The sequence below is a fragment of the Oncorhynchus gorbuscha genome, unplaced genomic scaffold (genome assembly GCF_021184085.1).
Source record: "Oncorhynchus gorbuscha isolate QuinsamMale2020 ecotype Even-year unplaced genomic scaffold, OgorEven_v1.0 Un_scaffold_537, whole genome shotgun sequence".
Lineage (NCBI taxonomy): Eukaryota > Metazoa > Chordata > Actinopteri > Salmoniformes > Salmonidae > Oncorhynchus > Oncorhynchus gorbuscha.
The window spans coordinates 392,480-420,469 of record NW_025745361.1 but is presented as its reverse complement, the minus strand read 5'-3'; the positions used below and the strand labels follow the sequence as shown (position 1 = coordinate 420,469).

The window sequence follows — 27,990 nt, the reverse complement described above, 5'->3', positions numbered from 1 at the left end:
CCACTATCAGCCTGGTTCTGTCATCTGGGCCAGTGGTGGGTTTTCCAGTCCTGTGGGCGTGCTCCACCTCAATCTTCCTGTGGTCCATCTTCAGTTTCTCCGAGATCATTTCCCTCACTTTGTCCTCATAGTCTACCCAGGTCTCATGTGGAGATTATGCAATTCCACAATTCTGCAATTCCATCCACAACCAATTGGCAAATGTTCTGCACATTGAGAAACCATGTGACTAAACTGAATAAAAAGAAGAAACTCTACTATGAAACAAAGATAAATTATATTAAGAACGATAATAAAAACCTTTGGAGCACCTTAAATGAGGTTTTGGGCAAAAAGGCAAACTCAGCTCCATCATTCATTCAATCAGATGCCTCATTCATCACAACCCACTGACATTGCCAATTAATTAACTTAGGCATGACATGCTAGCAACAAACACTGACACTACATGTCCAAGTATAACTGATCCAGTTATGAAAGACAAGCATTGTAATTTTGAATTCTGTAACGTGAGCGTGGAAGAGGTGAAAAAAATATTGTTGTCTATCAACAATGACAAGCCACCGGGGTCTGACAATGTCGGCGCCGGAAGGACAGTGAACTTCCGGCGCCGACTGAGATGGCCGCCTCGCTTCGCATTCCTAGGAAACTATGCAGTTTTTTGTTTTTTTACGTGTTATTTCTTACATTAGTACCCCAGGTCATCTTAGGTTTCATTACATACAGTCGAGAAGAACTACTGAATATAAGATCAGCGTCAACTCACCATCAGTACGACCAAGAATATGTTTTCCGCGACGCGGATCCTGTGTTCTGCCTTACAAACAGGACAACGGAATGGATCGCATGCAGCGACCCAAGGAAACGACTCCGAAAAAGAGGGAAACGCGGCGGTGTTCTGGTCAGACTCCGGAAAAGGGCACATCGCGCACCACTTCCCAGTATTCTTCTTGCCAATGTCCAGTCTCTCGACAACAAGGTTGATGAAATCCGAGCAAGGGTGGCATTCCAGAGGGACATCAGAGACTGCAACGTTCTCTGCTTTACGGAGACATGGCTTACTGGGAAGACGCTATCCAGGGCGGTGCAGCCAACGGGTTTCTCCACGCATCGCGCCGACAGAAACAAACATCTCTCTGGTAAGAAGAGTGGAGGGGGCGTATGCCTCATGACTAACGGGACATGGTGTGATGAAGAAAACATACAGGAACTCAAATCCTTCTGTTCACCTGATTTAGAATTCCTCACAATCAAATGTAGACCGCATTATCTTCCAAGAGAATTCTCTTCGATTATAATCACAGCCGTATATATCCCCCCCAAGCAGACACATCGATGGCTCTGAACGAACTTTATTTAACTCTTTGCAAACTGGAAAACATTTATCCGGAGGCTGCATTCATTGTAGCTGGGGATTTTAACAAAGCCAATCTGAAAACAAGACTCCCTAAATTTTATCAGCATATCGATTGCGCAACCAGGGGTGGTAAAACCTTGGATCATTGTTACTCTAACTTCCGCGACGCATATAAGGCCCTGCCCCGCCCCCTTTCGGAAAAGCTGACCACGACTCCATTTTGCTGATCCCTGCCTACAGACAGAAATTAAAACAAGAGGCTCCCACGCTGAGGTCTGTCCAACGCTGGTCAGAACAAGCTGACTCTACACTCCAAGACTGCTTCCATCACGTGGACTGGGACATGTTTCGTATTGCGTCAGATGGGAATATTGACGAATACGCTGATTCGGTGTGCGAGTTCATTAGAACGTGCGTCGAAGATGTCGTTCCCATAGCAACGATAAAAACATTCCCTAACCAGAAACCGTGGATTGATGGCAGCATTCGCGTGAAACTGAAAGCGCGAACCACTGCTTTTAATCAGGGCAAGGTGTCTGGCAACATGACTGAATACAAACAGTGCAGCTATTCCCTCCGTAAGGCTATCAAACAAGCTAAGCGTCAGTACAGAGACAAAGTGGAATCTCAATTCAATGGCTCAGACACAAGAGGCATGTGGCAGGGTCTACAGTCAATCACGGACTACAAGATGAAATCCAGCCCAGTCACGGACCAGGATGTCTTGCTCCCAGGCAGACTAAATAACTTTTTTGCCCGCTTTGAGGACAATACAGTGCCACTGACACGGCCTGCAACGGAAACATGCAGTCTCTCCTTCACTGCAGCCGAGGTGAGTAAGACATTTAAACGTGTTAACCCTCGCAAGGCTGCAGGCCCAGACGGCATCCCCAGCCGCGCCCTCCGAGCATGCGCAGACCAGCTGGCCGGTGTGTTTACGGACATATTCAATCAATCCCTATACCAGTCTGCTGTTCCCACATGCTTCAAGAGGGCCACCATTGTTCCTGTTCCCAAGAAAGCTAAGGTAACTGAGCTAAACGACTACCGCCCCGTAGCACTCACTTCCGTCATCATGAAGTGCTTTGAGAGACTAGTCAAGGACCATATCACCTCCACCCTACCTGACACCCTAGACCCACTCCAATTTGCTTACCGCCCAAATAGGTCCACAGACGATGCAATCTCAACCACACTGCACACTGCCCTAACCCACCTGGACAAGAGGAATACCTATGTGAGAATGCTGTTCATCGACTACAGCTCGGCATTCAACACCATAGTACCCTCCAAGCTCGTCATCAAGCTCGAGACCCTGGGTCTCGACCCCGCCCTGTGCAACTGGGTACTGGACTTCCTGACGGGCCGCCCCCAGGTGGTGAGGGTAGGCAACAACATCTCCTCCCCGCTGATCCTCAACACGGGGCCCCACAAGGGTGCGTTCTGAGCCCTCTCCTGTACTCCCTGTTCACCCACGACTGCGTGGCCACGCACGCCTCCAACTCAATCATCAAGTTTGCGGACGACACAACAGTGGTAGGCTTGATTACCAACAACGACGAGACGGCCTACAGGGAGGAGGTGAGGGCCCTTGGAGTGTGGTGTCAGGAAAATAACCTCACACTCAACGTCAACAAAACTAAGGAGATGATTGTGGACTTCAGGAAACAGCAGAGGGAACACCCCCTATCCACATCGATGGAACAGTAGTGGAGAGGGTAGCTAGTTTTAAGTTCCTCGGCATACACATCATAGACAAACTGAATTGGTCCACTCACACTGACAGCGTCGTGAAGAAGGCGCAGCAGCGCCTATTCAACCTCAGGAGGCTGAAAAAATTAGGCTTGTCACCAAAAGCACTCACAAACTTCTACAGATGCACAATCGAGAGCATCCTGGCGGGCTGTATCACCGCCTGGTACGGCAACTGCTCCGCCCTCAACCGTAAGGCTCTCCAGAGGGTAGTGAGGACTGCACAACGCATCACCGGGGGCAAACTACCTGCCCTCCAGGACACCTACACCACCCGTTGTTACAGGAAGGCCATAAAGATCATCAAGGACATCAACCACCCGAACCACTGCCTGTTCACCCCGCTATCATCCAGAAGGCGAGGTCAGTACAGGTGCATCAAAGCTGGGACCGAGAGACTGAAAAACAGCTTCTATCTCAAGGCCATCAGACTGTTAAATAGCCACCACTAACATTGAGTGGCTGCTGCCAACACACTGTCATTGACACTGACCCAACTCCAGCCATTTTAATAATGGGAATTGATGGAAATGATGGAAATATATCACTAGCCACTTTAAACAATGCTACCTTATATAATGTTACTTACCCTACATTATTCATCTCATATGCATATGTATATACTGTACTCTACAACATCGACTGCATCCTTATGTAACACATGTATCACTAGCCACTTTAACTATGCCACTTTGTTTACTTTGTCTACACACTCATCTCATATGTATATACTGTACTCGATACCATCTACTGTATGCTGCTCTGTACCATCACTCATTCATATATCCTTATGTACATGTTCCTTATCCCCTTACACTGTGTATAAGACAGTAGTTTTGGAATTGTTAGTTAGATTACTTGTTGGTTATCACTGCATTGTCGGAACTAGAAGCACAAGCATTTCGCTACACTCGCATTAACATCTGCTAACCATGTGTATGTGACAAATAAATTTGATTTGATTTGATTTTGATTTGATTTGATGTCTGACAACTTGGATGGAAAATGACTGAGGATAATAGCGGACGATTTTGCCACTCCTGTTTGCCATAGGGTTAGGGTTCTTCAATCTAAGCCTACTAGAAAGTGTGTGCCTTCAGGCCTGGAGGGAAGCAAAAGTAATTCTGCTCCCCTTTTACCAACCCTTTTGGAAAAATGTGTTTTTGACCAAATACAATTATTTTTTACTGGAAACAAATTGACAACAGACTTTCAGCCCACATATAGGGAAGGACATTCAACAAGTGTTACACACTTACACAAATTACTGGTGGGTGGCTGAGAGAAATTGCTGATAAAAAGATTGGGGGGGCGGTTTTGTTAGACTTCAGTGCGGCTTTTAACAATATTGATCATAGTCTTCTACTGGAAAAACATATGTGTTATGGCTTATGGTGTTATGGCTTTACACCCCCTGCTATATTGTGGATAAAGATTTACCTGTCTAACAGAAAGCAGAGGGTGTTCTTTAATGGAAGCCTCTCCGACATAACCCTTGTAACGCCAGGGTAGTGGGTTCGATCCCCGGGACCACCCATACGTAGAATGTATGCACACATGACTGTAAGTCGCTTTGGATAAAAGCGTCTGCTAAATGGCATATATTATATATTATTATTATATTGAATCAGGAATTCCCCAGGGCAGCTGTCTAGGCCCCTTACTTTTTTCCATCTTTACTAATGACATGACACTGGCTTTGAGTAAAACCTAATAATGTTATATAATGTACTGTTTTATCTTTAGTTTTAATGTAAGTGCCTTAATGTGTTTGGACCCCAGGAAGAGTAGCTGCTGCCTTGGCAACAGCTAATGGGGATCCATAATAAACCCCAGGAAGAGTAGCTGCTGCCATGATTGTCCCACTAGATAATCTGATTTCTCCATCATTGTTATCATAGATTCACATGCAGAACTGATGTCCTCTCTCAGTGATTTACAGATGGCTGTCATCTTGCCGTTCTCCTGTTTAACTGTTTCAACTCATTGAGCTGACCCTAGGAGAACTGCAAACTGTTCATCTTTTATTACTTGAATCCACCAGTATTTGGACACTTAAAGTTATTTTCTTGTTGTTGTAACAACTGCTTGTGGAACTTTTTTTGTTCATTTAAAAGATCCTTCACCTGTGATAGAGAGACACCACAGCCATCAATGGTACTCCTGCCGGCTTTGGTCTTTGTCATAGTAACAACGTAGGATACGCTGTTACCCCTCTCAGTTCCAGACAGGACAGGTTATACTGTTTCTCCTCTCAGTTCCAGACAGGACAGGTTATACTGTTACCCCTCTCAGTTCCAGACAGGACAGGTTACACTGTTACCCCTCTCAGTTCCAGACAGGACAGGTTATACTGCTACTCCTCTCAGTTCCAGACAGGACAGGTTATACTGTTTCTCCTCTCAGTTCCAGACAGGACAGGTTATACTGTTACTCCTCTCAGTTCCAGACAGGACAGGTTATACTGTTACTCCTCTCAGTTCCAGACAGGACAGGTTATACTGTTACTCCTCTCAGTTCCAGACAGGTTATACTGTTTCTCCTCTCAGTTCCAGACAGGTTATACTGCTACTCCTCTCAGTTCCAGACAGGTTATACTGTTACTCCTCTCAGTTCCAGACAGGTTATACTGCTACTCCTCTCAGTTCCAGACAGGTTATACTGTTACTCCTCTCAGTTCCAGACAGGTTATACTGTTACTCCTCTCAGTTCCAGACAGGTTATACTGTTTCTCCTCTCAGTTCCAGACAGGTTATACTGTTTCTCCTCTCAGTTCCAGACAGGACAGGTTATACTGTTACTCCTCTCAGTTCCAGACAGGTTATACTGTTACTCCTCTCAGTTCCAGAGAGGTTATACTGTTACCCCTCTCAGTTCCAGACAGGTTATACTGTTACTCCTCTCAGTTCCAGACAGGTTATACTGTTACCCCTTTCAGTTCCAGACAGGACAGGTTATACTGTTACTCCTCTCAGTTCCAGACAGGTTATACTGTTACTCCTCTCAGTTCCAGACAGGTTATACTGTTACCCCTCTCAGTTCCAGACAGGTTATACTGTTACCCCTCTCAGTTCCAGACAGGACAGGTTATACTGTTACTCCTCTCAGTTCCAGACAGGTTATACTGTTACCCCTCTCAGTTCCAGACAGGTTATACTGTTACCCCTCTCAGTTCCAGACAGGACAGGTTATACTGTTACTCCTCTCAGTTCCAGACAGGACAGGTTATACTGTTTCTCCTCTCAGTTCCAGAGAGGTTATACTGTTACCCCTCTCAGTTCCAGACAGGTTATACTGTTACTCCTCTCAGTTCCAGACAGGTTATACTGTTACCCCTTTCAGTTCCAGACAGGACAGGTTATACTGTTACTCCTCTCAGTTCCAGACAGGTTATACTGTTACTCCTCTCAGTTCCAGACAGGTTATACTGTTACTCCTCTCAGTTCCAGAGAGGTTATACTGTTACCCCTCTCAGTTCCAGACAGGTTATACTGTTACTCCTCTCAGTTCCAGACAGGTTATACTGTTACCCCTTTCAGTTCCAGACAGGACAGGTTATACTGTTACTCCTCTCAGTTCCAGACAGGTTATACTGTTACTCCTCTCAGTTCCAGACAGGTTATACTGTTACCCCTCTCAGTTCCAGACAGGTTATACTGTTACCCCTCTCAGTTCCAGACAGGACAGGTTATACTGTTACTCCTCTCAGTTCCAGACAGGTTATACTGTTACCCCTCTCAGTTCCAGACAGGTTATACTGTTACCCCTCTCAGTTCCAGACAGGACAGGTTATACTGTTACTCCTCTCAGTTCCAGACAGGACAGGTTATACTGTTTCTCCTCTCAGTTCCAGACAGGACAGGTTATACTGTTTCTCCTCTCAGTTCCAGACAGGACAGGTTATACTGTTACTCCACTCAGTTCCAGACAGGACAGGTTATACTGTTACTACTTTCAGTTCCAGACAGGTTATACTGTTACTCCTCTCAGTTCCAGACAGGTTATACTGTTACTCCTCTCAGTTCCAGACAGGTTATACTGTTACTCCTCTCAGTTCCAGACAGGTTATACTGTTACTCCTCTCAGTTCCAGACAGGACAGGTTATACTGTTACTCCTCTCAGTTCCAGACAGGACAGGTTATACTGTTACTCCTCTCAGTTCCAGACAGGACAGGTTATACTGTTACTCCTCTCAGTTCCAGACAGGTCATACTATTACTCCTCTCAGTTCCTGACAGGACAGGTTATACTGTTACTCCTCTCAGTTCCAGACAGGTTAAACTGTTACTCCTCTCAGTTCCAGACAGGACAGGTTATACTGTTACTCCTCTCAGTTCCAGACAGGACAGTTTATACTGTTACTCCTCTCAGTTCCAGACAGGACAGGTTATACTGTTACTCCTCTCAGTTCCAGACAGGTTATACTATTACTCCTCTCAGTTCCTGACAGGACAGGTTATACTGTTACTCCTCTCAGTTCCAGACAGGTTATACTGTTACTCCTCTCAGTTCCAGACAGGTTATACTGTTACTCCTCTCAGTTCCAGACAGGACAGGTTATACTGTTACTCCTCTCAGTTCCAGACAGGACAGGTTATACTGTTACTCCTCTCAGTTCCAGACAGGTTATACTGTTACTCCTCTCAGTTCCAGACAGGACAGGTTATACTGTTACTCATCTCAGTTCCAGACAGGACAGGTTATACTGTTACTCCTCTCAGTTCCAGACAGGTTATACTGTTACTCCTCTCAGTTCCAGACAGGTTATACTGTTACCCCTCTCAGTTCCAGACAGGTTATACTGTTACCCCTCTCAGTTCCAGACAGGACAGGTTATACTGTTACTCCTCTCAGTTCCAGACAGGTTATACTGTTACCCCTCTCAGTTCCAGACAGGTTATACTGTTACCCCTCTCAGTTCCAGACAGGACAGGTTATACTGTTACTCCTCTCAGTTCCAGACAGGACAGGTTATACTGTTTCTCCTCTCAGTTCCAGACAGGACAGGTTATACTGTTTCTCCTCTCAGTTCCAGACAGGACAGGTTATACTGTTACTCCACTCAGTTCCAGACAGGACAGGTTATACTGTTACTACTTTCAGTTCCAGACAGGTCATACTATTACTCCTCTCAGTTCCTGACAGGACAGGTTATACTGTTACTCCTCTCAGTTCCAGACAGGTTAAACTGTTACTACTCTCAGTTCCAGACAGGACAGGTTATACTGTTACTCCTCTCAGTTCCAGACAGGACAGTTTATACTGTTACTCCTCTCAGTTCCAGACAGGACAGGTTATACTGTTACTCCTCTCAGTTCCAGACAGGTTATACTATTACTCCTCTCAGTTCCTGACAGGACAGGTTATACTGTTACTCCTCTCAGTTCCAGACAGGTTATACTGTTACTCCTCTCAGTTCCAGACAGGTTATACTGTTACTCCTCTCAGTTCCAGACAGGACAGGTTATACTGTTACTCCTCTCAGTTCCAGACAGGACAGGTTATACTGTTACTCCTCTCAGTTCCAGACAGGTTATACTGTTACTCCTCTCAGTTCCAGACAGGACAGGTTATACTGTTACTCCTCTCAGTTCCAGACAGGACAGGTTATACTGTTACTCCTCTCAGTTCCAGACAGGACAGGTTATACTGTTTCTCCTCTCAGTTCCAGACAGGACAGGTTATAATGTTTCTCCTCTCAGTTCCAGACAGGTTATACTGTTACTCCTCTCAGTTCCAGACAGGACAGGTTATACTGTTACTCCTCTCAGATCCAGACAGGTTATACTGTTACTCCTCTCAGTTCCAGACAGGTTATACTGTTACTCCTCTCAGTTCCAGACAGGTTATACTGTTACTCCTCTCAGTTCCAGACAGGACAGGTTATACTGTTACTCCTCTCAGTTCCAGACAGGTTATACTGTTACTCCTCTCAGTTCCAGACAGGACAGGTTATACTGTTACTCCTCTCAGTTCCAGACAGGACAGGTTATACTGTTACTCCTCTCAGTTCCAGACAGGAAAGGTTATACTGTTTCTCCTCTCAGTTCCAGACAGGACAGGTTATACTGTTACTCCTCTCAGTTCCAGACAGGTTATACTGTTACTCCTCTCAGTTCCAGACAGGACAGGTTATACTGTTACTCCTCTCAGTTCCAGACAGGTCATACTATTACTCCTCTCAGTTCCTGACAGGACAGGTTATACTGTTACTCCTCTCAGTTCCAGACAGGTTAAACTGTTACTCCTCTCAGTTCCAGACAGGACAGGTTATACTGTTACTCCTCTCAGTTCCAGACAGGACAGTTTATACTGTTACTCCTCTCAGTTCCAGACAGGACAGGTTATACTGTTACTCCTCTCAGTTCCAGACAGGTTATACTATTACTCCTCTCAGTTCCTGACAGGACAGGTTATACTGTTACTCCTCTCAGTTCCAGACAGGTTATACTGTTACTCCTCTCAGTTCCAGACAGGTTATACTGTTACTCCTCTCAGTTCCAGACAGGACAGGTTATACTGTTACTCCTCTCAGTTCCAGACAGGACAGGTTATACTGTTACTCCTCTCAGTTCCAGACAGGTTATACTGTTACTCCTCTCAGTTCCAGACAGGACAGGTTATACTGTTACTCATCTCAGTTCCAGACAGGACAGGTTATACTGTTACTCCTCTCAGTTCCAGACAGGACAGGTTATACTGTTTCTCCTCTCAGTTCCAGACAGGACAGGTTATAATGTTTCTCCTCTCAGTTCCAGACAGGTTATACTGTTACTCCTCTCAGTTCCAGACAGGACAGGTTATACTGTTACTCCTCTCAGTTCCAGACAGGTTATACTGTTACTCCTCTCAGTTCCAGACAGGTTATACTGTTACTCCTCTCAGTTCCAGACAGGTTATACTGTTACTCCTCTCAGTTCCAGACAGGACAGGTTATACTGTTACTCCTCTCAGTTCCAGACAGGTTATACTGTTACTCCTCTCAGTTCCAGACAGGACAGGTTATACTGTTACTCCTCTCAGTTCCAGACAGGACAGGTTATACTGTTACTCCTCTCAGTTCCAGACAGGAAAGGTTATACTGTTTCTCCTCTCAGTTCCAGACAGGACAGGTTATACTGTTACTCCTCTCAGTTCCAGACAGGTTATACTGTTACTCCTCTCAGTTCCAGACAGGACAGGTTATACTGTTTCTCCTCTCAGTTCCAGACAGGACAGGTTATACTGTTACTCCTCTCAGTTCCAGACAGGTTATACTGTTTCTCCTCTCAGTTCCAGACAGGTTATACTGTTACTCCTCTCAGTTCCAGACAGGTTATACTGTTACTCCTCTCAGTTCCAGACAGGTTATACTGTTACTCCTCCAGTTCAGACAGGTTATACTGTTTCTCCTCTCAGTTCCAGACAGGACAGGTTATACTGCTACTCCTCTCAGTTCCAGACAGGTTATACTGTTACTCCTCTCAGTTCCAGACAGGTTATACTGTTACTCCTCTCAGTTCCAGACAGGTTATACTGTTTCTCCTCTCAGTTCCAGACAGGTTATACTGTTTCTCCTCTCAGTTCCAGACAGGACAGGTTATACTGTTACTCCTCTCAGTTCCAGACAGGTTATACTGTTACTCCTCTCAGTTCCAGAGAGGTTATACTGTTACCCCTCTCAGTTCCAGACAGGTTATACTGTTACCCCTCTCAGTTCCAGACAGGACAGGTTATACTGTTACTCCTCTCAGTTCCAGACAGGTTATACTGTTACCCCTCTCAGTTCCAGACAGGTTATACTGTTACCCCTCTCAGTTCCAGACAGGACAGGTTATACTGTTACTCCTCTCAGTTCCAGACAGGACAGGTTATACTGTTTCTCCTCTCAGTTCCAGACAGGACAGGTTATACTGTTTCTCCTCTCAGTTCCAGACAGGACAGGTTATACTGTTACTCCACTCAGTTCCAGACAGGACAGGTTATACTGTTACTACTTTCAGTTCCAGACAGGTTATACTGTTACTCCTCTCAGTTCCAGACAGGTTATACTGTTACTCCTCTCAGTTCCAGACAGGACAGGTTATACTGTTACTCCTCTCAGTTCCAGACAGGTTATACTGTTACTCCTCTCAGTTCCAGACAGGTTATACTGTTACTCCTCTCAGTTCCAGACAGGTTATACTGTTACTCCTCTCAGTTCCAGACAGGTTATACTGTTACTCCTCTCAGTTCCAGACAGGACAGGTTATACTGTTACTCCTCTCAGTTCCAGACAGGACAGGTTATACTGTTACTCCTCTCAGTTCCAGACAGGTTATACTGTTACTCCTCTCAGTTCCAGACAGGACAGGTTATACTGTTACTCCTCTCAGTTCCAGACAGGTTATACTGTTACTCCTCTCAGTTCCAGACAGGACAGGTTATACTGTTACTCCTCTCAGTTCCAGACAGGACAGGTTATACTGTTACTCCTCTCAGTTCCAGACAGGACAGGTTATACTGTTACTCCTCTCAGTTCCAGACAGGTTATACTGTTACTCCTCTCAGTTCCAGACAGGACAGGTTATACTGTTACTCCTCTCAGTTCCAGACAGGTTATACTGTTAGTTCCAGACAGGTTATACTGTTACTCCTCTCAGTTCCAGACAGGACAGGTTATACTGTTACTTCTCAGTTCCAGACTTATACTGTTACTCCTCAGTTCCAGACAGGACAGGTTATACTGTTTCTCCTCTCAGTTCCAGACAGGTTATACTGTTACTCCTCTCAGTTCCAGACAGGACAGGTTATACTGTTACTCCTCTCAGTTCCAGACAGGTTATACTGTTACTAGAGTTCCAGACAGGTTATACTGTTACTCCTCTCAGTTCCAGACAGGACAGGTTATACTGTTACTCCTCTCAGTTCCAGACAGGTTATACTGTTACTCCTCTCAGTTCCAGACAGGACAGGTTATACTGTTACTCCTCTCAGTTCCAGACAGGTTATACTGTTACTCCTCTCAGTTCCAGACAGGACAGGTTATACTGTTACTCCTCTCAGTTCCAGACAGGTTATACTGTTACCCTCTCAGTTCCAGACAGGACAGGTTATACTGTTACTCCTCTCAGTTCCAGACAGGTTATACTGTTACTCCTCTCAGTTCCAGACAGGTTATACTGTTACTCCTCTCAGTTCCAGACAGGACAGGTTATACTGTTACTCCTCTCAGTTCCAGACAGGACAGGTTATACTGTTACTCCTCTCAGTTCCAGACAGGTTATACTGTTACTCCTCTCAGTTCCAGACAGGTTATACTGTTACTCCTCTCAGTTCCAGACAGGTTATACTGTTACTCCTCTCAGTTCCAGACAGGACAGGTTATACTGTTACTCCTCTCAGTTCCAGACAGGTTATACTGTTACTCCTCTCAGTTCCAGACAGGTTATACTGTTACTCCTCTCAGTTCCAGACAGGTTATACTGTTACTCCTCTCAGTTCCAGACAGGTTATACTGTTACTCCTCTCAGTTCCAGACAGGTTATACTGTTACTCCTCTCAGTTCCAGACAGGACAGGTTATACTGTTACTCCTCTCAGTTCCAGACAGGTTATACTGTTACTCCTCTCAGTTCCAGACAGGTTATACTGTTACTCCTCTCAGTTCCAGACAGGTTATACTGTTACTCCTCTCAGTTCCAGACAGGACAGGTTATACTGTTACTCCTCTCAGTTCCAGACAGGTTATACTGTTACTCCTCTCAGTTCCAGACAGGTTATACTGTTACCCTCTCAGTTCCAGACAGGACAGGTTATACTGTTACTCCTCTCAGTTCCAGACAGGACAGGTTATACTGTTACTCCTCTCAGTTCCAGACAGGACAGGTTATACTGTTTCTCCTCTCAGTTCCAGACAGGACAGGTTATACTGTTACTCCTCTCAGTTCCAGACAGGACAGGTTATACTGTTACTCCTCTCAGTTCCAGACAGGTTATACTGTTACTCCTCTCAGTTCCAGACAGGTTATACTGTTACTCCTCTCAGTTCCAGACAGACAGGTTATACTGTTACTCCTCTCAGTTCCAGACAGGTTATACTGTTACTCCTCTCAGTTCCAGACAGGACAGGTTATACTGTTACTCCTCTCAGTTCCAGACAGGACAGGTTATACTGTTACTCCTCTCAGTTCCAGACAGGACAGGTTATACTGTTACTCCTCTCAGTTCCAGACAGGTCATACTATTACTCCTCTCAGTTCCTGACAGGACAGGTTATACTGTTACTCCTCTCAGTTCCAGACAGGTTAAAAAGTTACTCCTCTCAGTTCCAGACAGGACAGGTTATACTGTTACTCCTCTCAGTTCCAGACAGGACAGTTATACTGTTACTCCTCTCAGTTCCAGACAGGACAGGTTATACTGTTACTCCTCTCAGTTCCAGACAGGTTATACTATTACTCCTCTCAGTTCCTGACAGGACAGGTTATACTGTTACTCCTCTCAGTTCCAGACAGGTTATACTGTTACTCCTCTCAGTTCCAGACAGGTTATACTGTTACTCCTCTCAGTTCCAGACAGGACAGGTTATACTGTTACTCCTCTCAGTTCCAGACAGGACAGGTTATACTGTTACTCCTCTCAGTTCCAGACAGGTTATACTGTTACTCCTCTCAGTTCCAGACAGGACAGGTTATACTGTTACTCATCTCAGTTCCAGACAGGACAGGTTATACTGTTACTCCTCTCAGTTCCAGACAGGACAGGTTATACTGTTTCTCCTCTCAGTTCCAGACAGGACAGGTTATACTGTTTCTCCTCTCAGTTCCAGACAGGTTATACTGTTACTCCTCTCAGTTCCAGACAGGACAGGTTATACTGTTACTCCTCTCAGTTCCAGACAGGTTATACTGTTACTCCTCTCAGTTCCAGACAGGTTATACTGTTACTCCTCTCAGTTCCAGACAGGTTATACTGTTACTCCTCTCAGTTCCAGACAGGACAGGTTATACTGTTACTCCTCTCAGTTCCAGACAGGTTATACTGTTACTCCTCTCAGTTCCAGACAGGACAGGTTATACTGTTACTCCTCTCAGTTCCAGACAGGACAGGTTATACTGTTACTCCTCTCAGTTCCAGACAGGAAAGGTTATACTGTTTCTCCTCTCAGTTCCAGACAGGACAGGTTATACTGTTACTCCTCTCAGTTCCAGACAGGTTATACTGTTACTCCTCTCAGTTCCAGACAGGACAGGTTATACTGTTTCTCCTCTCAGTTCCAGACAGGACAGGTTATACTGTTACTCCTCTCAGTTCCAGACAGGTTATACTGTTTCTCCTCTCAGTTCCAGACAGGTTATACTGCTACTCCTCTCAGTTCCAGACAGGTTATACTGTTACTCCTCTCAGTTCCAGACAGGTTATACTGTTACTCCTCTCAGTTCCAGACAGGTTATACTGTTTCTCCTCTCAGTTCCAGACAGGACAGGTTATACTGCTACTCCTCTCAGTTCCAGACAGGTTATACTGTTACTCCTCTCAGTTCCAGACAGGTTATACTGTTACTCCTCTCAGTTCCAGACAGGTTATACTGTTTCTCCTCTCAGTTCCAGACAGGTTATACTGTTTCTCCTCTCAGTTCCAGACAGGACAGGTTATACTGTTACTCCTCTCAGTTCCAGACAGGTTATACTGTTACTCCTCTCAGTTCCAGAGAGGTTATACTGTTACCCCTCTCAGTTCCAGACAGGTTATACTGTTACCCCTCTCAGTTCCAGACAGGACAGGTTATACTGTTACTCCTCTCAGTTCCAGACAGGTTATACTGTTACTCCTCTCAGTTCCAGACAGGTTATACTGTTACCCCTCTCAGTTCCAGACAGGACAGGTTATACTGTTACTCCTCTCAGTTCCAGACAGGACAGGTTATACTGTTTCTCCTCTCAGTTCCAGACAGGACAGGTTATACTGTTTCTCCTCTCAGTTCCAGACAGGACAGGTTATACTGTTACTCCACTCAGTTCCAGACAGGACAGGTTATACTGTTACTACTTTCAGTTCCAGACAGGTTATACTGTTACTCCTCTCAGTTCCAGACAGGTTATACTGTTACTCCTCTCAGTTCCAGACAGGACAGGTTATACTGTTACTCCTCTCAGTTCCAGACAGGTTATACTGTTACTCCTCTCAGTTCCAGACAGGTTATACTGTTACTCCTCTCAGTTCCAGACAGGTTATACTGTTACTCCTCTCAGTTCCAGACAGGACAGGTTATACTGTTACTCCTCTCAGTTCCAGACAGGACAGGTTATACTGTTACTCCTCTCAGTTCCAGACAGGACAGGTTATACTGTTACTCCTCTCAGTTCCAGACAGGTCATACTATTACTCCTCTCAGTTCCTGACAGGACAGGTTATACTGTTACTCCTCTCAGTTCCAGACAGGTTAAACTGTTACTCCTCTCAGTTCCAGACAGGACAGGTTATACTGTTACTCCTCTCAGTTCCAGACAGGACAGTTTATACTGTTACTCCTCTCAGTTCCAGACAGGACAGGTTATACTGTTACTCCTCTCAGTTCCAGACAGGTTATACTGTTACTCCTCTCAGTTCCACAGGACAGGTTATACTGTTACTCCTCTCAGTTCCAGACAGGTTATACTGTTACTCCTCTCAGTTCCAGACAGGTTATACTGTTACTCCTCTCAGTTCCAGACAGGACAGGTTATACTGTTACTCCTCTCAGTTCCAGACAGGTTATACTGTTACTCCTCTCAGTTCCAGACAGGTTATACTGTTACTCCTCTCAGTTCCAGACAGGTTATACCGTTTCTCCTCTCAGTTCCAGACAGGACAGGTTATACTGTTACTCCTCTCAGTTCCAGACAGGTTATACTGTTACTCCTCTCAGTTCCAGACAGGTTATACTGTTACTCCTCTCAGTTCCAGACAGGTTATACTGTTACTCCTCTCAGTTCCAGACAGGTTATACTGTTACTCCTCTCAGTTCCAGACAGGACAGGTTATACTGTTACTCCTCTCAGTTCCAGACAGGTTATACTGTTACTCCTCTCAGTTCCAGACAGGTTATACTGTTACCCCTCTCAGTTCCAGACAGGTTATACTGTTACCCCTCTCAGTTCCAGACAGGACAGGTTATACTGTTACTCCTCTCAGTTCCAGACAGGTTATACTGTTACTCCTCTCAGTTCCAGACAGGTTATACTGTTACTCCTCTCAGTTCCAGACAGGACAGGTTATACTGTTACTCCTCTCAGTTCCAGACAGGACAGGTTATACTGTTACTCCTCTCAGTTCCAGACAGGACAGGTTATACTGTTACTCCTCTCAGTTCCAGACAGGTTATACTGTTACTCCTCTCAGTTCCAGACAGGACAGGTTATACTGTTACTCCTCTCAGTTCCAGACAGGACAGGTTATACTGTTACTCCTCTCAGTTCCAGACAGGACAGGTTATACTGTTACTCCTCTCAGTTCCAGACAGGTTATACTGTTACTCCTCTCAGTTCCAGACAGGACAGGTTATACTGTTACTCCTCTCAGTTCCAGACAGGTTATACTGTTACTCCTCTCAGTTCCAGGACAGGTTATACTGTTACTCCTCTCAGTTCCAGACAGGTTATACTGTTACTCCTCTCAGTTCCAGACAGGTTATACTGTTACTCCTCTCAGTTCCAGACAGGTTATACTGTTACTCCTCTCAGTTCCAGACAGGACAGGTTATACTGTTACTCCTCTCAGTTCCAGACAGGTTATACTGTTACTCCTCTCAGTTCCAGACAGGTTATACTGTTACTCCTCTCAGTTCCAGACAGGACAGGTTATACTGTTACTCCTCTCAGTTCCAGACAGGACAGGTTATACTGTTACTCCTCTCAGTTCCAGACAGGACAGGTTATACTGTTACTCCTCTCAGTTCCAGACAGGACAGGTTATACTGTTACTCCTCTCAGTTCCAGACAGGTTATACTGTTACTCCTCTCAGTTCCAGACAGGTTATACTGTTACTCCTCTCAGTTCCAGACAGGTTATACTGTTACTCCTCTCAGTTCCAGACAGGACAGGTTATACTGTTACTCCTCTCAGTTCCAGACAGGTTATACTGTTACTCCTCTCAGTTCCAGACAGGACAGGTTATACTGTTACTCCTCTCAGTTCCAGACAGGACAGGTTATACTGTTACTCCTCTCAGTTCCAGACAGGACAGGTTATACTGTTACTCCTCTCAGTTCCAGACAGGTTATACTGTTACTCCTCTCAGTTCCAGACAGGACAGGTTATACTGTTACTCCTCTCAGTTCCAGACAGGTTAAACTGTTACTCCTCTCAGTTCCAGACAGGACAGGTTATACTGTTACTCCTCTCAGTTCCAGACAGGACAGTTTATACTGTTACTCCTCTCAGTTCCAGACAGGACAGGTTATACTGTTACTCCTCTCAGTTCCAGACAGGTTATACTATTACTCCTCTCAGTTCCTGACAGGACAGGTTATACTGTTACTCCTCTCAGTTCCAGACAGGTTATACTGTTACTCCTCTCAGTTCCAGACAGGTTATACTGTTACTCCTCTCAGTTCCAGACAGGACAGGTTATACTGTTACTCCTCTCAGTTCCAGACAGGACAGGTTATACTGTTACTCCTCTCAGTTCCAGACAGGTTATACTGTTACTCCTCTCAGTTCCAGACAGGACAGGTTATACTGTTACTCCTCTCAGTTCCAGACAGGACAGGTTATACTGTTACTCCTCTCAGTTCCAGACAGGTTATACTGTTACTCCTCTCAGTTCCAGACAGGTTATACTGTTACTCCTCTCAGTTCCAGACAGGTTATACTGTTACTCCTCTCAGTTCCAGACAGGACAGGTTATACTGTTACTCCTCTCAGTTCCAGACAGGTTATACTGTTACTCCTCTCAGTTCCAGACAGGTTATACTGTTACTCCTCTCAGTTCCAGACAGGACAGGTTATACTGTTACTCCTCTCAGTTCCAGACAGGACAGGTTATACTGTTACTCCTCTCAGTTCCAGACAGGACAGGTTATACTGTTACTCCTCTCAGTTCCAGACAGGACAGGTTATACTGTTACTCCTCTCAGTTCCAGACAGGACAGGTTATACTGTTACTCCTCTCAGTTCCAGACAGGTCAGGTACTGTTACTCCTCTCAGTTCCAGACAGGACAGGTTATACTGTTACTCCTCTCAGTTCCAGACAGGTTATACTGTTACTCCTCTCAGTTCCAGACAGGACAGGTTATACTGTTACTCCTCTCAGTTCCAGACAGGACAGTTATACTGTTACTCCTCTCAGTTCCAGACAGGACAGGTTATACTGTTACTCCTCTCAGTTCCAGACAGGTTATACTATTACTCCTCTCAGTTCCTGACAGGACAGGTTATACTGTTACTCCTCTCAGTTCCAGACAGGTTATACTGTTACTCCTCTCAGTTCCAGACAGGTTATACTGTTACTCCTCTCAGTTCCAGACAGGACAGGTTATACTGTTACTCCTCTCAGTTCCAGACAGGACAGGTTATACTGTTACTCCTCTCAGTTCCAGACAGGTTATACTGTTACTCCTCTCAGTTCCAGACAGGACAGGTTATACTGTTACTCCTCTCAGTTCCAGACAGGACAGGTTATACTGTTACTCCTCTCAGTTCCAGACAGGACAGGTTATACTGTTTCTCCTCTCAGTTCCAGACAGGACAGGTTATACTGTTTCTCCTCTCAGTTCCAGACAGGTTATACTGTTACTCCTCTCAGTTCCAGACAGGACAGGTTATACTGTTACTCCTCTCAGTTCCAGACAGGTTATACTGTTACTCCTCTCAGTTCCAGACAGGTTATACTGTTACTCCTCTCAGTTCCAGACAGGTTATACTGTTACTCCTCTCAGTTCCAGACAGGACAGGTTATACTGTTACTCCTCTCAGTTCCAGACAGGTTATACTGTTACTCCTCTCAGTTCCAGACAGGACAGGTTATACTGTTACTCCTCTCAGTTCCAGACAGGACAGGTTATACTGTTACTCCTCTCAGTTCCAGACAGGAAAGGTTATACTGTTTCTCCTCTCAGTTCCAGACAGGACAGGTTATACTGTTACTCCTCTCAGTTCCAGACAGGTTATACTGTTACTCCTCTCAGTTCCAGACAGGACAGGTTATACTGTTTCTCCTCTCAGTTCCAGACAGGTCATACTATTACTCCTCTCAGTTCCTGACAGGACAGGTTATACTGTTACTCCTCTCAGTTCCAGACAGGTTAAACTGTTACTCCTCTCAGTTCCAGACAGGACAGGTTATACTGTTACTCCTCTCAGTTCCAGACAGGACAGTTTATACTGTTACTCCTCTCAGTTCCAGACAGGACAGGTTATACTGTTACTCCTCTCAGTTCCAGACAGGTTATACTATTACTCCTCTCAGTTCCTGACAGGACAGGTTATACTGTTACTCCTCTCAGTTCCAGACAGGTTATACTGTTACTCCTCTCAGTTCCAGACAGGTTATACTGTTACTCCTCTCAGTTCCAGACAGGACAGGTTATACTGTTACTCCTCTCAGTTCCAGACAGGACAGGTTATACTGTTACTCCTCTCAGTTCCAGACAGGTTATACTGTTACTCCTCTCAGTTCCAGACAGGACAGGTTATACTGTTACTCCTCTCAGTTCCAGACAGGACAGGTTATACTGTTACTCCTCTCAGTTCCAGACAGGACAGGTTATACTGTTACTCCTCTCAGTTCCAGACAGGACAGGTTATACTGTTACTCCTCTCAGTTCCAGACAGGTTATACTGTTACTCCTCTCAGTTCCAGACAGGACAGGTTATACTGTTACTCCTCTCAGTTCCAGACAGGTTATACTGTTACTCCTCTCAGTTCCAGACAGGTTATACTGTTACTCCTCTCAGTTCCAGACAGGTTATACTGTTACTCCTCTCAGTTCCAGACAGGACAGGTTATACTGTTACTCCTCTCAGTTCCAGACAGGTTATACTGTTACCCTCTCAGTTCCAGACAGGACAGGTTATACTGTTACTCCTCTCAGTTCCAGACAGGACAGGTTATACTGTTACTCCTCTCAGTTCCAGACAGGACAGGTTATACTGTTTCTCCTCTCAGTTCCAGACAGGACAGGTTATACTGTTACTCCTCTCAGTTCCAGACAGGTTATACTGTTACTCCTCTCAGTTCCAGACAGGACAGGTTATACTGTTACTCCTCTCAGTTCCAGACAGGACAGGTTATACTGTTACTCCTCTCAGTTCCAGACAGGTTATACTGTTACTCCTCTCAGTTCCAGACAGGTTATACTGTTACTCCTCTCAGTTCCAGACAGGTTATACTGTTACTCCTCTCAGTTCCAGACAGGTTATACTGTTACTCCTCTCAGTTCCAGACAGGTTATACTGTTACTCCTCTCAGTTCCAGACAGGACAGGTTATACTGTTACTCCTCTCAGTTCCAGACAGGTTATACTGTTACTCCTCTCAGTTCCAGACAGGTTATACTGTTACTCCTCTCAGTTCCAGACAGGTTATACTGTTACTCCTCTCAGTTCCAGACAGGTTATACTGTTACTCCTCTCAGTTCCAGACAGGACAGGTTATACTGTTACTCCTCTCAGTTCCAGACAGGACAGGTTATACTGTTACTCCTCTCAGTTCCAGACAGGTTATACTGTTACTCCTCTCAGTTCCAGACAGGTTATACTGTTACTCCTCTCAGTTCCAGACAGGTTATACTGTTACTCCTCTCAGTTCCAGACAGGTTATACTGTTACTCCTCTCAGTTCCAGACAGGTTATACTGTTACTCCTCTCAGTTCCAGACAGGACAGGTTATACTGTTACTCCTCTCAGTTCCAGACAGGACAGGTTATACTGTTACTCCTCTCAGTTCCAGACAGGTTATACTGTTACTCCTCTCAGTTCCAGACAGGACAGGTTATACTGTTACTCCTCTCAGTTCCAGACAGGACAGGTTATACTGTTACTCCTCTCAGTTCCAGACAGGACAGGTTATACTGTTACTCCTCTCAGTTCCAGACAGGACAGGTTATACTGTTACTCCTCTCAGTTCCAGACAGGTTATACTGTTACTCCTCTCAGTTCCAGACAGGACAGGTTATACTGTTACTCCTCTCAGTTCCAGACAGGTTATACTGTTACTCCTCTCAGTTCCAGACAGGTTATACTGTTACTCCTCTCAGTTCCAGACAGGTTATACTGTTACTCCTCTCAGTTCCAGACAGGACAGGTTATACTGTTACTCCTCTCAGTTCCAGACAGGTTATACTGTTACTCCTCTCAGTTCCAGACAGGACAGGTTATACTGTTACTCCTCTCAGTTCCAGACAGGACAGGTTATACTGTTACTCCTCTCAGTTCCAGACAGGACAGGTTATACTGTTACTCCTCTCAGTTCCAGACAGGACAGGTTATACTGTTACTCCTCTCAGTTCCAGACAGGTTATACTGTTACTCCTCTCAGTTCCAGACAGGACAGGTTATACTGTTACTCCTCTCAGTTCCAGACAGGTTATACTGTTACTCCTCTCAGTTCCTGACAGGACAGGTTATACTGTTACTCCTCTCAGTTCCAGACAGGTTATACTGTTACTCCTCTCAGTTCCAGACAGGACAGGTTATACTGTTACTCCTCTCAGTTCCAGACAGGACAGTTTATACTGTTACTCCTCTCAGTTCCAGACAGGACAGGTTATACTGTTACTCCTCTCAGTTCCAGACAGGTTATACTATTACTCCTCTCAGTTCCTGACAGGACAGGTTATACTGTTACTCCTCTCAGTTCCAGACAGGTTATACTGTTACTCCTCTCAGTTCCAGACAGGTTATACTGTTACTCCTCTCAGTTCCAGACAGGACAGGTTATACTGTTACTCCTCTCAGTTCCAGACAGGACAGGTTATACTGTTACTCCTCTCAGTTCCAGACAGGTTATACTGTTACTCCTCTCAGTTCCAGACAGGACAGGTTATACTGTTACTCCTCTCAGTTCCAGACAGGACAGGTTATACTGTTACTCCTCTCAGTTCCAGACAGGACAGGTTATACTGTTTCTCCTCTCAGTTCCAGACAGGACAGGTTATACTGTTACTCCTCTCAGTTCCAGACAGGTTATACTGTTACTCCTCTCAGTTCCAGACAGGACAGGTTATACTGTTACTCCTCTCAGTTCCAGACAGGTTATACTGTTACTCCTCTCAGTTCCAGACAGGTTATACTGTTACTCCTCTCAGTTCCAGACAGGTTATACTGTTACTCCTCTCAGTTCCAGACAGGACAGGTTATACTGTTACTCCTCTCAGTTCCAGACAGGTTATACTGTTACTCCTCTCAGTTCCAGACAGGACAGGTTATACTGTTACTCCTCTCAGTTCCAGACAGGACAGGTTATACTGTTACTCCTCTCAGTTCCAGACAGGACAGGTTATACTGTTTCTCCTCTCAGTTCCAGACAGGACAGGTTATACTGTTACTCCTCTCAGTTCCAGACAGGTTATACTGTTACTCCTCTCAGTTCCAGACAGGACAGGTTATACTGTTACTCCTCTCAGTTCCAGACAGGTTATACTGTTACTCCTCTCAGTTCCAGACAGGTTATACTGTTACTCCTCTCAGTTCCAGACAGGTTATACTGTTACTCCTCTCAGTTCCAGACAGGTTATACTGTTACTCCTCTCAGTTCCAGACAGGACAGGTTATACTGTTACTCCTCTCAGTTCCAGACAGGACAGGTTATACTGTTACTCCTCTCAGTTCCAGACAGGTTATACTGTTACTCCTCTCAGTTCCAGACAGGTTATACTGTTACTCCTCTCAGTTCCAGACAGGTTATACTGTTACTCCTCTCAGTTCCAGACAGGTTATACTGTTACTCCTCTCAGTTCCAGACAGGACAGGTTATACTGTTACTCCTCTCAGTTCCAGACAGGTTATACTGTTACTCCTCTCAGTTCCAGACAGGTTATACTGTTACCCCTCTCAGTTCCAGACAGGTTATACTGTTACCCCTCTCAGTTCCAGACAGGACAGGTTATACTGTTACTCCTCTCAGTTCCAGACAGGTTATACTGTTACCCCTCTCAGTTCCAGACAGGTTATACTGTTACCCTCTCAGTTCCAGACAGGACAGGTTATACTGTTACTCCTCTCAGTTCCAGACAGGACAGGTTATACTGTTACTCCTCTCAGTTCCAGACAGGACAGGTTATACTGTTACTCCTCTCAGTTCCAGACAGGACAGGTTATACTGTTACTCCTCTCAGTTCCAGACAGGACAGGTTATACTGTTACTACTCTCAGTTCCAGACAGGTTATACTGTTACTCCTCTCAGTTCCAGACAGGTTATACTGTTACTCCTCTCAGTTCCAGACAGGACAGGTTATACTGTTACTCCTCTCAGTTCCAGACAGGTTATACTGTTACTCCTCTCAGTTCCAGACAGGTTATACTGTTACTCCTCTCAGTTCCAGACAGGTTATACTGTTACTCCTCTCAGTTCCAGACAGGACAGGTTATACTGTTACTCCTCTCAGTTCCAGACAGGACAGGTTATACTGTTACTCCTCTCAGTTCCAGACAGGACAGGTTATACTGTTACTCCTCTCAGTTCCAGACAGGTTATACTGTTACTCCTCTCAGTTCCACAGGACAGGTTATACTGTTACTCCTCTCAGTTCCAGACAGGTTATACTGTTACTCCTCTCAGTTCCAGACAGGACAGGTTATACTGTTACTCCTCTCAGTTCCAGACAGGACAGGTTATACTGTTACTCCTCTCAGTTCCAGACAGGACAGGTTATACTGTTACTCCTCTCAGTTCCAGACAGGTTACTGTTACTCCTCTCAGTTCCAGACAGGACAGGTTATACTGTTACTCCTCTCAGTTCCAGACAGGTTATACTGTTACTCCTCTCAGTTCCAGACAGGTTATACTGTTACTCCTCTCAGTTCCAGACAGGACAGGTTATACTGTTACTCCTCTCAGTTCCAGACAGGACAGGTTATACTGTTACTCCTCTCAGTTCCAGACAGGACAGGACAGGACAGGTTATACTGTTACTCCTCTCAGTTCCAGACAGGACAGGTTATACTGTTACTCCTCTCAGTTCCAGACAGGACAGGTTATACTGTTACTCCTCTCAGTTCCAGACAGGTCATACTATTACTCCTCTCAGTTCCTGACAGGACAGGTTATACTGTTACTCCTCTCAGTTCCAGACAGGTTAAATACTGTTACTCCTCTCAGTTCCAGACAGGACAGGTTATACTGTTACTCCTCTCAGTTCCAGACAGGACAGGTTATACTGTTACTCCTCTCAGTTCCAGACAGGACAGGTTATACTGTTACTACTTTCAGTTCCAGACAGGTCATACTATTACTCCTCTCAGTTCCTGACAGGACAGGTTATACTGTTACCCCTCTCAGTTCCAGACAGGACAGGTTATACTGTTACTCCTCTCAGTTCCAGACAGGACAGGTTATACTGTTACTCCTCTCAGTTCCAGACAGGACAGGTTATACTGTTACTCCTCTCAGTTCCAGACAGGTTATACTGTTACTCCTCTCAGTTCCAGACAGGTTATACTGTTACTCCTCTCAGTTCCAGACAGGACAGGTTATACTGTTACTCCTCTCAGTTCCAGACAGGACAGGTTATACTGTTACTCCTCTCAGTTCCAGACAGGACAGGTTATACTGTTACTCCTCTCAGTTCCAGACAGGACAGGTTATACTGTTACTCCTCTCAGTTCCAGACAGGACAGGTTATACTGTTACTCCTCTCAGTTCCAGACAGGACAGGTTATACTGTTACTCCTCTCAGTTCCAGACAGGTTATACTGTTACTCCTCTCAGTTCCAGACAGGTTATACTGTTACTCCTCTCAGTTCCAGACAGGTTATACTGTTACTCCTCTCAGTTCCAGACAGGTTATACTGTTACTCCTCTCAGTTCCAGACAGGACAGGTTATACTGTTACTCCTCTCAGTTCCAGACAGGACAGGTTATACTGTTACTCCTCTCAGTTCCAGACAGGTTATACTGTTACTCCTCTCAGTTCCAGACAGGACAGGTTATACTGTTACTCATCTCAGTTCCAGACAGGACAGGTTATACTGTTACTCCTCTCAGTTCCAGACAGGACAGGTTATACTGTTTCTCCTCTCAGTTCCAGACAGGACAGGTTATAATGTTTCTCCTCTCAGTTCCAGACAGGTTATACTGTTACTCCTCTCAGTTCCAGACAGGACAGGTTATACTGTTACTCCTCTCAGATCCAGACAGGTTATACTGTTACTCCTCTCAGTTCCAGACAGGTTATACTGTTACTCCTCTCAGTTCCAGACAGGTTATACTGTTACTCCTCTCAGTTCCAGACAGGACAGGTTATACTGTTACTCCTCTCAGTTCCAGGGTTATACTGTTACTCCTCTCAGTTCCAGACAGGACAGGTTATACTGTTACTCCTCTCAGTTCCAGACAGGACAGGTTATACTGTTACTCCTCTCAGTTCCAGACAGGAAAGGTTATACTGTTTCTCCTCTCAGTTCCAGACAGGACAGGTTATACTGTTACTCCTCTCAGTTCCAGACAGGTTATACTGTTACTCCTCTCAGTTCCAGACAGGACAGGTTATACTGTTTCTCCTCTCAGTTCCAGACAGGTTATACTATTACTCCTCTCAGTTCCTGACAGGACAGGTTATACTGTTACTCCTCTCAGTTCCAGACAGGTTAAACTGTTACTCCTCTCAGTTCCAGACAGGACAGGTTATACTGTTACTCCTCTCAGTTCCAGACAGGACAGTTTATACTGTTACTCCTCTCAGTTCCAGACAGGACAGGTTATACTGTTACTCCTCTCAGTTCCAGACAGGTTATACTATTACTCCTCTCAGTTCCTGACAGGACAGGTTATACTGTTACTCCTCTCAGTTCCAGACAGGTTATACTGTTACTCCTCTCAGTTCCAGACAGGTTATACTGTTACTCCTCTCAGTTCCAGACAGGACAGGTTATACTGTTACTCCTCTCAGTTCCAGACAGGACAGGTTATACTGTTACTCCTCTCAGTTCCAGACAGGTTATACTGTTACTCCTCTCAGTTCCAGACAGGTTATACTGTTACTCCTCTCAGTTCCAGACAGGACAGGTTATACTGTTACTCCTCTCAGTTCCAGACAGGACAGGTTATACTGTTACTCCTCTCAGTTCCAGACAGGTTATACTGTTACTCCTCTCAGTTCCAGACAGGACAGGTTATACTGTTTCTCCTCTCAGTTCCAGACAGGACAGGTTATAATGTTTCTCCTCTCAGTTCCAGACAGGTTATATACTGTTACTCCTCTCAGTTCCAGACAGGACAGGTTATACTGTTACAGATCCAGACAGGTTATACTGTTACTCCTCTCAGTTCCAGACAGGTTATACTGTTACTCCTCTCAGTTCCAGACAGGTTATACTGTTACTCCTCTCAGTTCCAGACAGGACAGGTTATACTGTTACTCCTCTCAGTTCAGTTCCAGACAGGACAGGTTATACTGTTCCAGACAGGACAGGTTATACTGTTTCTCCTCTCAGTTCCAGACAGGTTATACTGTTACTCCTCTCAGTTCCAGACAGGACAGGTTATACTGTTACTCCTCTCAGTTCCAGACAGACAGGTTATACTGTTACTCCTCTCAGTTCCAGACAGGACAGGTTATACTGTTTCTCCTCTCAGTTCCAGACAGGTTATACTGTTACTCCTCTCAGTTCCAGACAGGACAGGTTATACTGTTACTCCTCTCAGTTCCAGACAGGACAGGTTATACTGTTACTCCTCTCAGTTCCAGACAGGACAGGTTATACTGTTACTCCTCTCAGTTCCAGACAGGACAGGTTATACTGTTACTCCTCTCAGTTCCAGACAGGAAAGGTTATACTGTTTCTCCTCTCAGTTCCAGACAGGACAGGTTATACTGTTACTCCTCTCAGTTCCAGACAGGACAGGTTATACTGTTACTCCTCTCAGTTCCAGACAGGACATACTGTTACTCCTCTCAGTTCCAGACAGGACAGGTTATACTGTTACTCCTCTCAGTTCCAGACAGGACAGGTTATACTGTTACTCCTCTCAGTTCCAGACAGGACAGGTTATACTGTTACTCCTCTCAGTTCCAGACAGGACAGGTTATACTGTTACTCCTCTCAGTTCCAGACAGGACAGGTTAACTGTTACTCCTCTCAGTTCCAGACAGGACAGGTTATACCGTTACTCCTCTCAGTTCCAGACAGGTTATACTGTTACTCCTCTCAGTTCCAGACAGGACAGGTTATACTGTTTCTCCTCTCAGTTCCAGACAGGACAGGTCGCAGGGAAGATTGAAAACAATAACAAACAGCAGGGATCTTGACAGCCAAAAGCCCGGAACAATCCGTGGTCCCAGCCCCAATGGCTAACAGTGTTGCGGGCATCGTTCAAGCAGTCAAGAAAACCCCGCTAGCTTGATAGGCAGCTAGCTAGCAACTAGGCACTTAACAGCCCCTCATACCTTGGTCGGCAGGATCACTGGACAGATAGCAGTGGTCCCAGCAACTGATGCTGACCACGTCACAGGATCCAAACTCTTAAGGTAGCTAGCTAGTAACCACACTTTTTCAATGGATTTTTCTACAATAACGCTCTCCCTCGTTCCGCGTTCAACTGGAAGTGACGAGTGCCGCCTCTGGACGTAAAAACAGTAGACGAGGGGCGTAAGATACACTAGGGTGTGTGTGTGTGTGTGTGTGTGTGTGTGTGTGTGTGTGTGTGTGTGTGTGTGTGTGTGTGTGTGTGTGTGTGTGTGTGTGTGTGTGTGTGTGTGTGTGTGTGTGTGTGTGTTGGTGG

At 45.2% G+C, this 27,990-nt stretch overlaps 1 protein-coding gene across 1 annotated transcript in view; it reads right to left on the bottom strand.

The window, feature by feature from the left end:
* Window positions 1-27,990, bottom strand: part of card11 (caspase recruitment domain family, member 11) — a 173,422-nt gene that overhangs the window by 31,788 nt on the left and 113,644 nt on the right. The window lies entirely within an intron of this gene.